Here is an 8809-nt window from a genome sequence, read left to right as displayed (position 1 = left end):
TTATGTACCTTTTTATCTTCTTTCCAGGAGTCATCATTTTTTTTGACAGTAGTTTGTCTTTGAGGATCTGTGCAAAAGTAATTCACAAGAAATGCAAGTCAATTTTAAGTCTCAAACAAATTATCTAGCTATTCATAAGGTGGAAGAATAACTCCCAGTGATTTAAATGCTGAATTCTATTTTTCAATAACAGACTTGCATATGGGAAGCTTTGTTTCAATCAGTAAGTCAATAATCATTTATTAAGTACCGCCAGGCCACTGTGCCAAGCCCAGGGGATAAAAAGAAAGGCAAAAGGCAACCCCCTGCTCTTGAGGCTCTCACAATTTAATGGGGGAGACAATATGCCAACACTTATGTACAAATACACTCTTTGCAGAATAAATAGGAAATAATTAAAGAAAATGTGTCAATTAAGAGGGATTGGGAAAAGTTTCCTGGAGAAGGTAGATTTTACCTGGGACTTTAAGGAAGCTAGAAGTTGGAGTCCAGGACTGAATGGATTTCAAGTAAAAGAAGCAATTGGAGCCATGAAATGAAAAACAGATTTAGAGGTCTAAGAGTTCAATGCTTATATTTTACAGCTAATAAAATTGAGATCCAGGGAGGGTTAATGCTTTGCCCAAGATTACCAAGTGAACTTTGATAGATTGGAGGATACAGACTTCCAAGAAAGCTTGGGCTGAAAGCATAATCTGCATCTGGAGCCGAGGATCCCTTAGACAGATTTAGGATGGTCAGCCTCAAGATTCAAAGAGCACAGCCTACCCAGGGAGAGCTTGAGGAGGACTCCCCAGACGCAGAAGTGAAAATCTGAGTCACATTTGTTCATGTTCTAAGCTTGAATACACTCTCCCTAAGAACCTTGCTCTTGACAGAGAAAGTGTGAACACCCTTTTGTGGGGATGTATTTTGTACCAACTGTTTTTACAACATAACTAAAAATGTCCCTTTTTAAAAGAAAATTGGCAGCCTGGCTGCCCACTAGTCAGTGGTATAATATGCCAGATGGGGTTTTGTGAACAAAGAAATTACTTTCAATTCTTCAAGATTTCCCCCTTAGAACACAGATGGTACTATCCAATTGCCCTCTGGAGACTAGGCTCACCACTATAAATGTATAACAAATGCATTAAATGGAAAGCTTTTTGGGGGGAGGAAATCTTTGGTGACTGGTGAGAGCTACAATTTTAAGAAAATTTGTCATGAGAATTATGATATGTGAGGTTGAGAAGGGGGACCCCAAAAGTCCCAGACTGGTGTCCGAGGTGTCTCAAAAGAATTTTCAGGTTTGAAACCGTTTCCTAGTCAAGGGGCAAAGATTTCATTAAAAGCAATGTGACGCCATTACTGAGCAGAATGAATTCTAAATAGAATCCAGTAAAGAGACAGTACCAAGGAGATACACTTATACAGCTTTCAATCACAGATATGTTAATTCTGTGACCCAAGGGTAGGCCTAAGAAGTAATCTCCAGAAGAATTAAGGGTGGTCTTCAGGTAGATTGTACGTGCTCAGTGTCCTGAGGCAGATTCCAAAGCCAGAAGACCCAGGACTCATTAGAACAGGAGCCCCAAGGTCGGGGTTCCCCCAAATCACATTACATCAATAATGGTTTCAGGTTCATGCAGCAGAATAAAAATATATTAAATTTGTAAGAAGAGATATACTTCATTGAATACAGAGAAGATGGTAAAAGCTAGAACAGTTTAAGTACAGAGATGGAATACTTTTGTAATTGAAAATTTTAAAGTAGAAGTCATTTGAGGGGGTGGTTCAGGAAATGTGAATTATCATTTGAAAGGGAACATATAAAAGAACAAAAGTGATCTTGATGCAGTCAGGCCAATTTGTGAGGATATTTTAGAAATGAGATTCGTGGATTTATGATTTATACTTTAGAATCTAGCAGGAAATGTGCTGACACTTGCACAGAGGTATAGGGAAGAGGAGGAGGAGACAGAGATAAGCATACATTAAGTGCCTACTATTTCCCAGGCATTATGCTAAACATTTTACAAATATTATCTCATTTGATTTTCACAACAACCTTGAAAACTTGGTTCTATTATTCTTCTCTTGAGATATTTTTACATCTCTTATTGCATTATTATAATACTCTATTCTGCTGATGTTCTAGTTACCCTGGGTATTTGATTTATTCTGTTGAGTCCCCTTTTCTCTTTTCCCCATTATCCCCATCACAGGAGAATTTAAAATTCCCTATAGGAGGTGTAGAGCACTCAGTCACCTAAACTCTACTTTTTATAACTATGATCTTTCAGTCTCTTAATCCTAATAAACCTAATCATTATAGTAATTTTTTTTAAATGAAAGCTAATCTTTCTTATTTTCCAGAGCAAGAACCACCTGCAGGTTCTTCCTCTCAAGTTAGCACTTTTATGCTCTTCCCTAATTTATAAAAGCAACAAGTGACAATATACTGATTATAGGGGGAAAGAAATCCTTTTTCTTTTTTGTCTTTATCTTTAACAACCATTTATATTTTAGTTCCTTAAATTAAGCTTCTTATAGAAGTGATTTCTTTTACTAAAACACAATATACTATATTCTGTATTTTCCCAGTATAGTACAGTACTATATACATATATATATATATATATATATATATATATATATATATATATATATATATATATATACACATACCGAGAGAGACAGAGAGAGAGAAGAGAGAGAGAAGAGAGAAGAGAGAGAGAAGAGAGAGAAGATAAGAGGAGAGGAGAGGAGAGAGAGAGAGAGAGAGAGAGAGAGAGAGAGAGAGAGAGAGAGAGAGAGAGAGAGAGAGAGAGAGTATAGTACTACTATAGTATAGTACAGAAAATGCATTGCATTTGGAATTAGGAGAAATTTCGGTATAAATCCTGCCCTTTGAAAGAGTGATGCTGACAACTTTGTGGTTCATTTAAAATTAAGTTCATATGCAAGTGAAGACATTACCAGGGATGTCTTTGGTCTTTTCAGCAAACAAAGGATAAACAAAAATAGATCTGTAGTTTTTTATCTGTAAAATGGGTATAAAATAAGAGTAAATAGTTTTTGTAAGGTTGTTATAAGGATCAAATAAGTTTCATTTTGAAGTCTTTATATAGTGCTATAAGTTAATTACAAGTAATAAGGAGCAATATTCACAATTGACTCTCAAAATAAAGACTGAGTTAATCCCAGATTCCAAACATCAAATTGGATGCTGGATTAATAACTTGTTTAAACAAGTCAAAGTAGAAGTTCTCTGTAGGAGCCAAATTCAATTTCAATACCAAGAGTCTTCTGCATGACTCTAGACTCTTTTCCTTCTTTGCCCAGACGCATCCCAATTTCATGTTGATCTGTTCCTTCAGATTTCACACATGTTCCCTCCCTCTATCATTTTTTGTCATTGTTCCTTTGCTATTTTTGATACTCTTTGACATTTTTGTCAAAAATGATCTGCCTCATTCTTCCGACCTCTGGAAATCTCAGAAGTTACAGCTGCCAGCTCCCCACTGCCAGCCTAAGCTTTGAAGGCATCATGATCTAGGAAATAGAAATTTCCTTACCAAATACTGGTTGAATGGCCCTGGCCAATTCATTTTACCTCTCAGTGGCCCAGATATCTCTTAAGAATTATAAATTTCAGAAAAGGTGTCAATCTGAATTATTAGAATATTATACATAATGAACTCCTTATACCAATAAAATGAGTCTGGCAAAAAAAAATAAATGATTTTATAATGTTATTAATATCAACTATTCTCTGGTATGAAAAGCTGGAAATTATTTGGGGGGATGTATGAGAAGCTCTCATTCTAAAATGTTACAAACATAACTGAATGTTCTAATAGAAAAGTGATCTAACCAGGATTCTAGTACAAGGGAGGTATTCTTTTGACACCTCTGCCCTTTAAAGTAAACTGAAGAAAGATGCATTTTCAATAGCTTTCTGATAATACACATTCTCTATCTATTATATACTGAGGGACAGGGAGATTGGACTCGCTGTCTGATAATAAAGAGATGTCTATGGGTAGCAGAGAAGGTTAGGACGCATCTTTGTTCAAAAAAATAAGATAAAATACAATTAAAAGTTAGAAGAAATGTGATAACTGGAAAACCAATGAATCTCCTCACAGCAGCACTTTCCAAAGGAGGTTTGTGCTCTGAATGCACATTGATTTCCTTAGCACCTTTCTGAAACTCTCAGTTTAACTTGGAAAGTGAGAATGAATTTCAAATTGTCACTAGGAAATTCAGAATCCAGAAAAAAAAAAACAACCCTAGATTTGGAGCAGGAAGGAAACTTGAGGAATATCTATCTAAACCCACCCCTTCCAATGAAGAGACTTAGATCAAGAGAAATGTGTCTTTACAAACCAAATACTAATAAAAAATAGAGCTGCTATTTGAACTCATCCCAGATACTGAACTCTCCCAGTTCTTCTCTAAGGAATCAGAGGGCCTGGGATCAAATTCCAAAATTGACATTTACTACATTGCATTGAGCAAGTCACTTAATATTCCAAGGCCTCATTCCTCATTCCCAGGGTGATCCCTGAAGTCCCTTCAAACTGTAGATGGGGGATTCTTGTCTGTCTTCTCATATTTTCTGTGATTTGGTCACGGACATCCCCTTCCTTCTATTTCTCTCTCCACACTTTCTCCCTGGGTGACCTCAATTGCTTCCAAGAGATCACTTGCCACCTCTATAAGGCAAATAGATCCAAAATCCATTTAATTAGTCCTAATTGCTCTTCTCAACTTTAGTGTTACATTTTCAAGAGACCACTGGACATTTCTGCCTAGACATTTTAAGATTAACTTTTATTTTAGTAATAAATATCTAGAAATCTCTCTCTCTCTCTCTCTCTCTCTCTCTCTCTCTCTCTGTCTCTGTCTCTCCTATCTCTCTCCTCTCTCTCTCTCTCTCTCTCTCTCTCTCTCTCTCTCTCTCTCTCTCTCTCTCTCTCTCTCTCTCTGTCTCTCCTATCTCTCTCCTCTCTCTCTCTCTCTCTCTCTCTCTCTCTCTCTCTCTCTCTCTCTCTCTCTCTCTCTCTCTCTCTCTCACACACACACACACACACACACACATATACACACATCTGTAGTTACAGCTAGAAACCTCTCCTCTAATCGTCCTGCTTGTTTGGAGAGTTGGAGAAGAGGAATTCCCTACTCACAACACAGTGATTTTTGATACTTTCATGGAGAGAAATTGGGTTTCTTTTTTTTTTTACATTTTACACTGTTATACAGTGAGAAATATATATATATATATATATATATATATATATATATATATATACACACATATATATATATATATATGAATGTATGAGATTTCTAGATCTCTACAGAAATAGGTGTGTATATGTGTGTATAAGAGACAGAGACACAGAGAGATCGTGTTTCTGCTTTTTTTAGAGTGAGTCATATGAGAGCAGAATTTTCTTTTTTGAAATCTTTCTGTCCTTACTTAGCACAGCAACTGATTCATACAGGCATTAACAAATGCTTCTTGATTTGACTTAATTTAGATCACTAAGGAGAGCCAAAGTGCATTGGCCAGGGCCACAAAGTCAGTATATATAAGTCAAAACTAGTGACCGGCCGTCTTCCTAGATTTAAGGCTTGCCGTCTATCCAGACCATATGAGAGCTCCCACGCACATTGTGGGCACATTAAAGGCAAGGATATCTTCCTGATAAGGGATATCTTGGCTTCAGTGGACTCCTTTTGAGTTATTACTTTTCCACTGATTTGATGAAGTTTTAAGACATTTAACTTCCTTGGGCCTCAATTTCTACTTCTATAAAAATATGGGAGGCTATATTATTTTGACCTCTCCTCCCATGTAAAAAACAAACAAAAAACAACTAAAAAAGTTACTTTCTTACTTGCTCTTGAATTATTGAAAAAATCTCAAAGGAGGGAGGTTTGGAGTACCTGAAAAAAATCGTACCCTCTCTCTCATACGTGTATATCTATTTCTGCAGATCTATCTAGAAATCTACATATGCATTTATTTCCATAGATAAGATTATAAATATATATGCATATATATATATACATCTATTTCTGTAGATATATCTAGAAATCTCTCCTGCCTCCTACATACGCACATATTTCTGTAGTTATATCTACAGATGCATGTATTTCCATAGATATATCTAGAAATCTCTCTATACCTATATAAACATTTATGTTTATATATATGTATATATACACGCATCTATTTCTGTTGCTGTATAGAAATCTGTGCGGATCTCTGCATGTCTTTATGTGCAGTTACAATCTCTCCCTAATCCTGCATGTGTTTGTGTGTGCATGGGAGCACAAGGTAAAGGGAGGGAATCGCTTTCGGTGACAGAGAACGAGTGGGTTTAGACGAGAACCTTGTTCCCGGAGGAATTCCCCGTTCTACGGAAACTCCGGGACCTCTGGTGGTTCCCGCTCTGGGTGGACCCTGGCCCAGACGCCAAGTGAGACTGCACAGGGCTCCTTTCCTCTGTATTCAAAGGAAACTAGTCCTAGAAGAGTTAGAGGAAAGCAAGCAAACTGAACAGAAGGGGAGCCTTCTAAGCTATACAACTTCTTGCACATTAACTAAACAGGTCCTTTCGAAAGAAACTTTCACCTTTCTTGGAAGGTGAGCTTCCTGAGAGCAGGGCCCGTTTTTTTTGCCCTTTGCCACAGACAAAAGTAACTGAGGAGGATGGAGACAGATGATGAGGATGGAAGCAATGGTCGCAGTTGGTCATGGGACTGAGCTTGCGCTCTATTGGTTGGTTTGCTCAAGGAGGCCCTGCCCCAGAGGAGCTGCGCTTGCGCAAAGGCTGCGGTGGGAGGGCTCTGCGCACGCGCAGAGGCAGCTGCCGCAGTTGGACAGCACTGCTGAGACGTGGTCTTGGTCGGAGTCGGTGCGAGGTTCTTCTCTCCGTCAACTGCGAGGCAAAGCATGGCGCCCAAGGCCGTCCGGCCCAAACCGTGTTTCCAGGAGGGTGAGCGGGTGCTATGCTTCCATGGGCCGCTGCTATACGAGGCCCGGTGCGTGAGAGTGGCCGCCGAGGAGCGGGCGCCCATCTACCTCATTCACTACATGGGCTGGAACAAAAAGTGGGACGAGTGGGTGTCTGAGAGCCGCATCCTCGAGTACTCGGCGGCCAACGTGCGGCGGCAGCGCGAGCTGCAGAAAGTGCAGGCCCAGGCCCAGGCCAATGCTAAGGGCCGTGGGGCCGGGGGGAGGAAGGCCGCGGCCCCCGAGAAGAAAGGCCGAGGTTCCCAGAGGAAAGCGGCGGGCGCCCGGAGAAAGGGCGCTGGCTCTGGGAGAAAAGCCACCCGCTCTGAAAAGAAGGCCACGATCGCTGAGAGAAAGGCCGCGGTCTCTGAGAGAAAGGCCGCGGCCTCTGAAAGGAAGGCTGCAGGGGCTGGGAGGAAGACCGCCTCCCAAGGTAGGAGAGCCGCGGTCGCCGAGAGGGTCGCGGTCGCCGAGAGGAGGGGCTCTGGCCCCGCGAGGAAGGGCGCCAGAGCCAAGGAGGTCGAGCAGCCTGTGAGCAGCACGGGTGGGGGCTCCTCCCGCGCCGGCCCCGCGACCCCGCCCCCGCGATCAAAGCGCTCCCGCACTCGCAGGGAGGCGGCGGCCTCCAAGGCAGAGGTGAAGGTGCAGATACCCGAGGAGCTGAAGCCCTGGCTCGTGGAGGACTGGGACCTGGTGACGAAGCAGAAGAAGCTGTTCCTGCTCCCCGCCCGCCACAGCGTGGACTCGATCCTGCAGGAGTACGCGGGCCTCGACAAGTGGCGCTGCCGGGCCGGCGCCCCGGCCCCGGCGCTGACGGTGGACGACGCGGTGGCCGGCATCAAGGACTACTTCAACGTCCTGCTGGGCACGCAGCTGCTGTACGACTTCGAGCGGCCGCAGTTCGCCCACGTGCAGGCGGCGCATCCCGAGGCGCCGCTCTCCCGCGTGTACGGCGCCCCGCACCTGCTGCGCCTCTTCGTGCCGCTGGGCGCCGTGCTGGCCTGCGCGCCGCTGGAGCCGCCCAGCCGCACCCTGCTCATGGGCTACCTGCACGACTTCCTCGAGTACCTGGCGGAGAATTCGGCGGCGCTCTTCAACGCCAGCGAGTACGAGACGGCGCCGCCCGAGTACCGGCAGAAGGCTCTCTAGGGATGGCGCGACCTGCGGGCGAGCCGAGGGAGATCTTCCTTCCCGCCCTTTTGCTGGCGTCTTTGTAATGCAGCTTCTCTTTGAACTGGGACTGTTTCCATGGCAAATTTCCCCATTGCCTGGAGTGACGAAGAGTATGGATTTGTGTTAAGGTGTTTTTTTTTTTTTCCCCTATTTTGATTTTAATACAAATTTTAACATCACAGGAGAAATGCATTATTGTATATCCATGTTTTTTGGGGAAAGGGTCTTCCAGGAGATGTTTCAATTCTTAAAAATAAATCTTTTTTATTTGATAAAAAAAAAGTAACGTTGGGAGATATTTCTTCAGCCAATAAAACCTTCGAAAAGTTGTAATGGTTCGTTTTATATTCGCCTTTTTGTGTTCTCTTCCTTTTTAATAATTCCGGGAGGAGCCGCGCCTTCGGCCGGGGCCGCGGTGGGTGAGGAGGGGGTGGTGGAGACTTTTACTTCACTGATCATCCTGTTCAGTCTTCATACGCTTGTCTGGGGCGGAGAGTCAGGATCGGCTTTCCGTTCTTTATCATCCATATTGTCTGGCGAAGAGCACTAAACTTAGTAAGATTGTTGGTTCATTCAACAAACATTTAAGCACTTATCTGCCTGCGCTGTGCCAAGTACTGG

General features: G+C 42.4%; 1 pseudogene; it reads left to right on the top strand.

The window, feature by feature from the left end:
- The first annotated feature begins 6835 nt into the window (after window positions 1-6835).
- On the top strand, window positions 6836-8521 carry LOC141560250 (mortality factor 4-like protein 1 pseudogene; annotated as a pseudogene).
- The last annotated feature ends 288 nt before the right edge of the window (window positions 8522-8809 follow it).

The sequence above is a fragment of the Sminthopsis crassicaudata genome, chromosome 3 (assembly GCF_048593235.1).
Source record: "Sminthopsis crassicaudata isolate SCR6 chromosome 3, ASM4859323v1, whole genome shotgun sequence".
NCBI lineage: Eukaryota > Metazoa > Chordata > Mammalia > Dasyuromorphia > Dasyuridae > Sminthopsis > Sminthopsis crassicaudata.
This window is presented reverse-complemented; position numbering and strand designations above follow the sequence as displayed.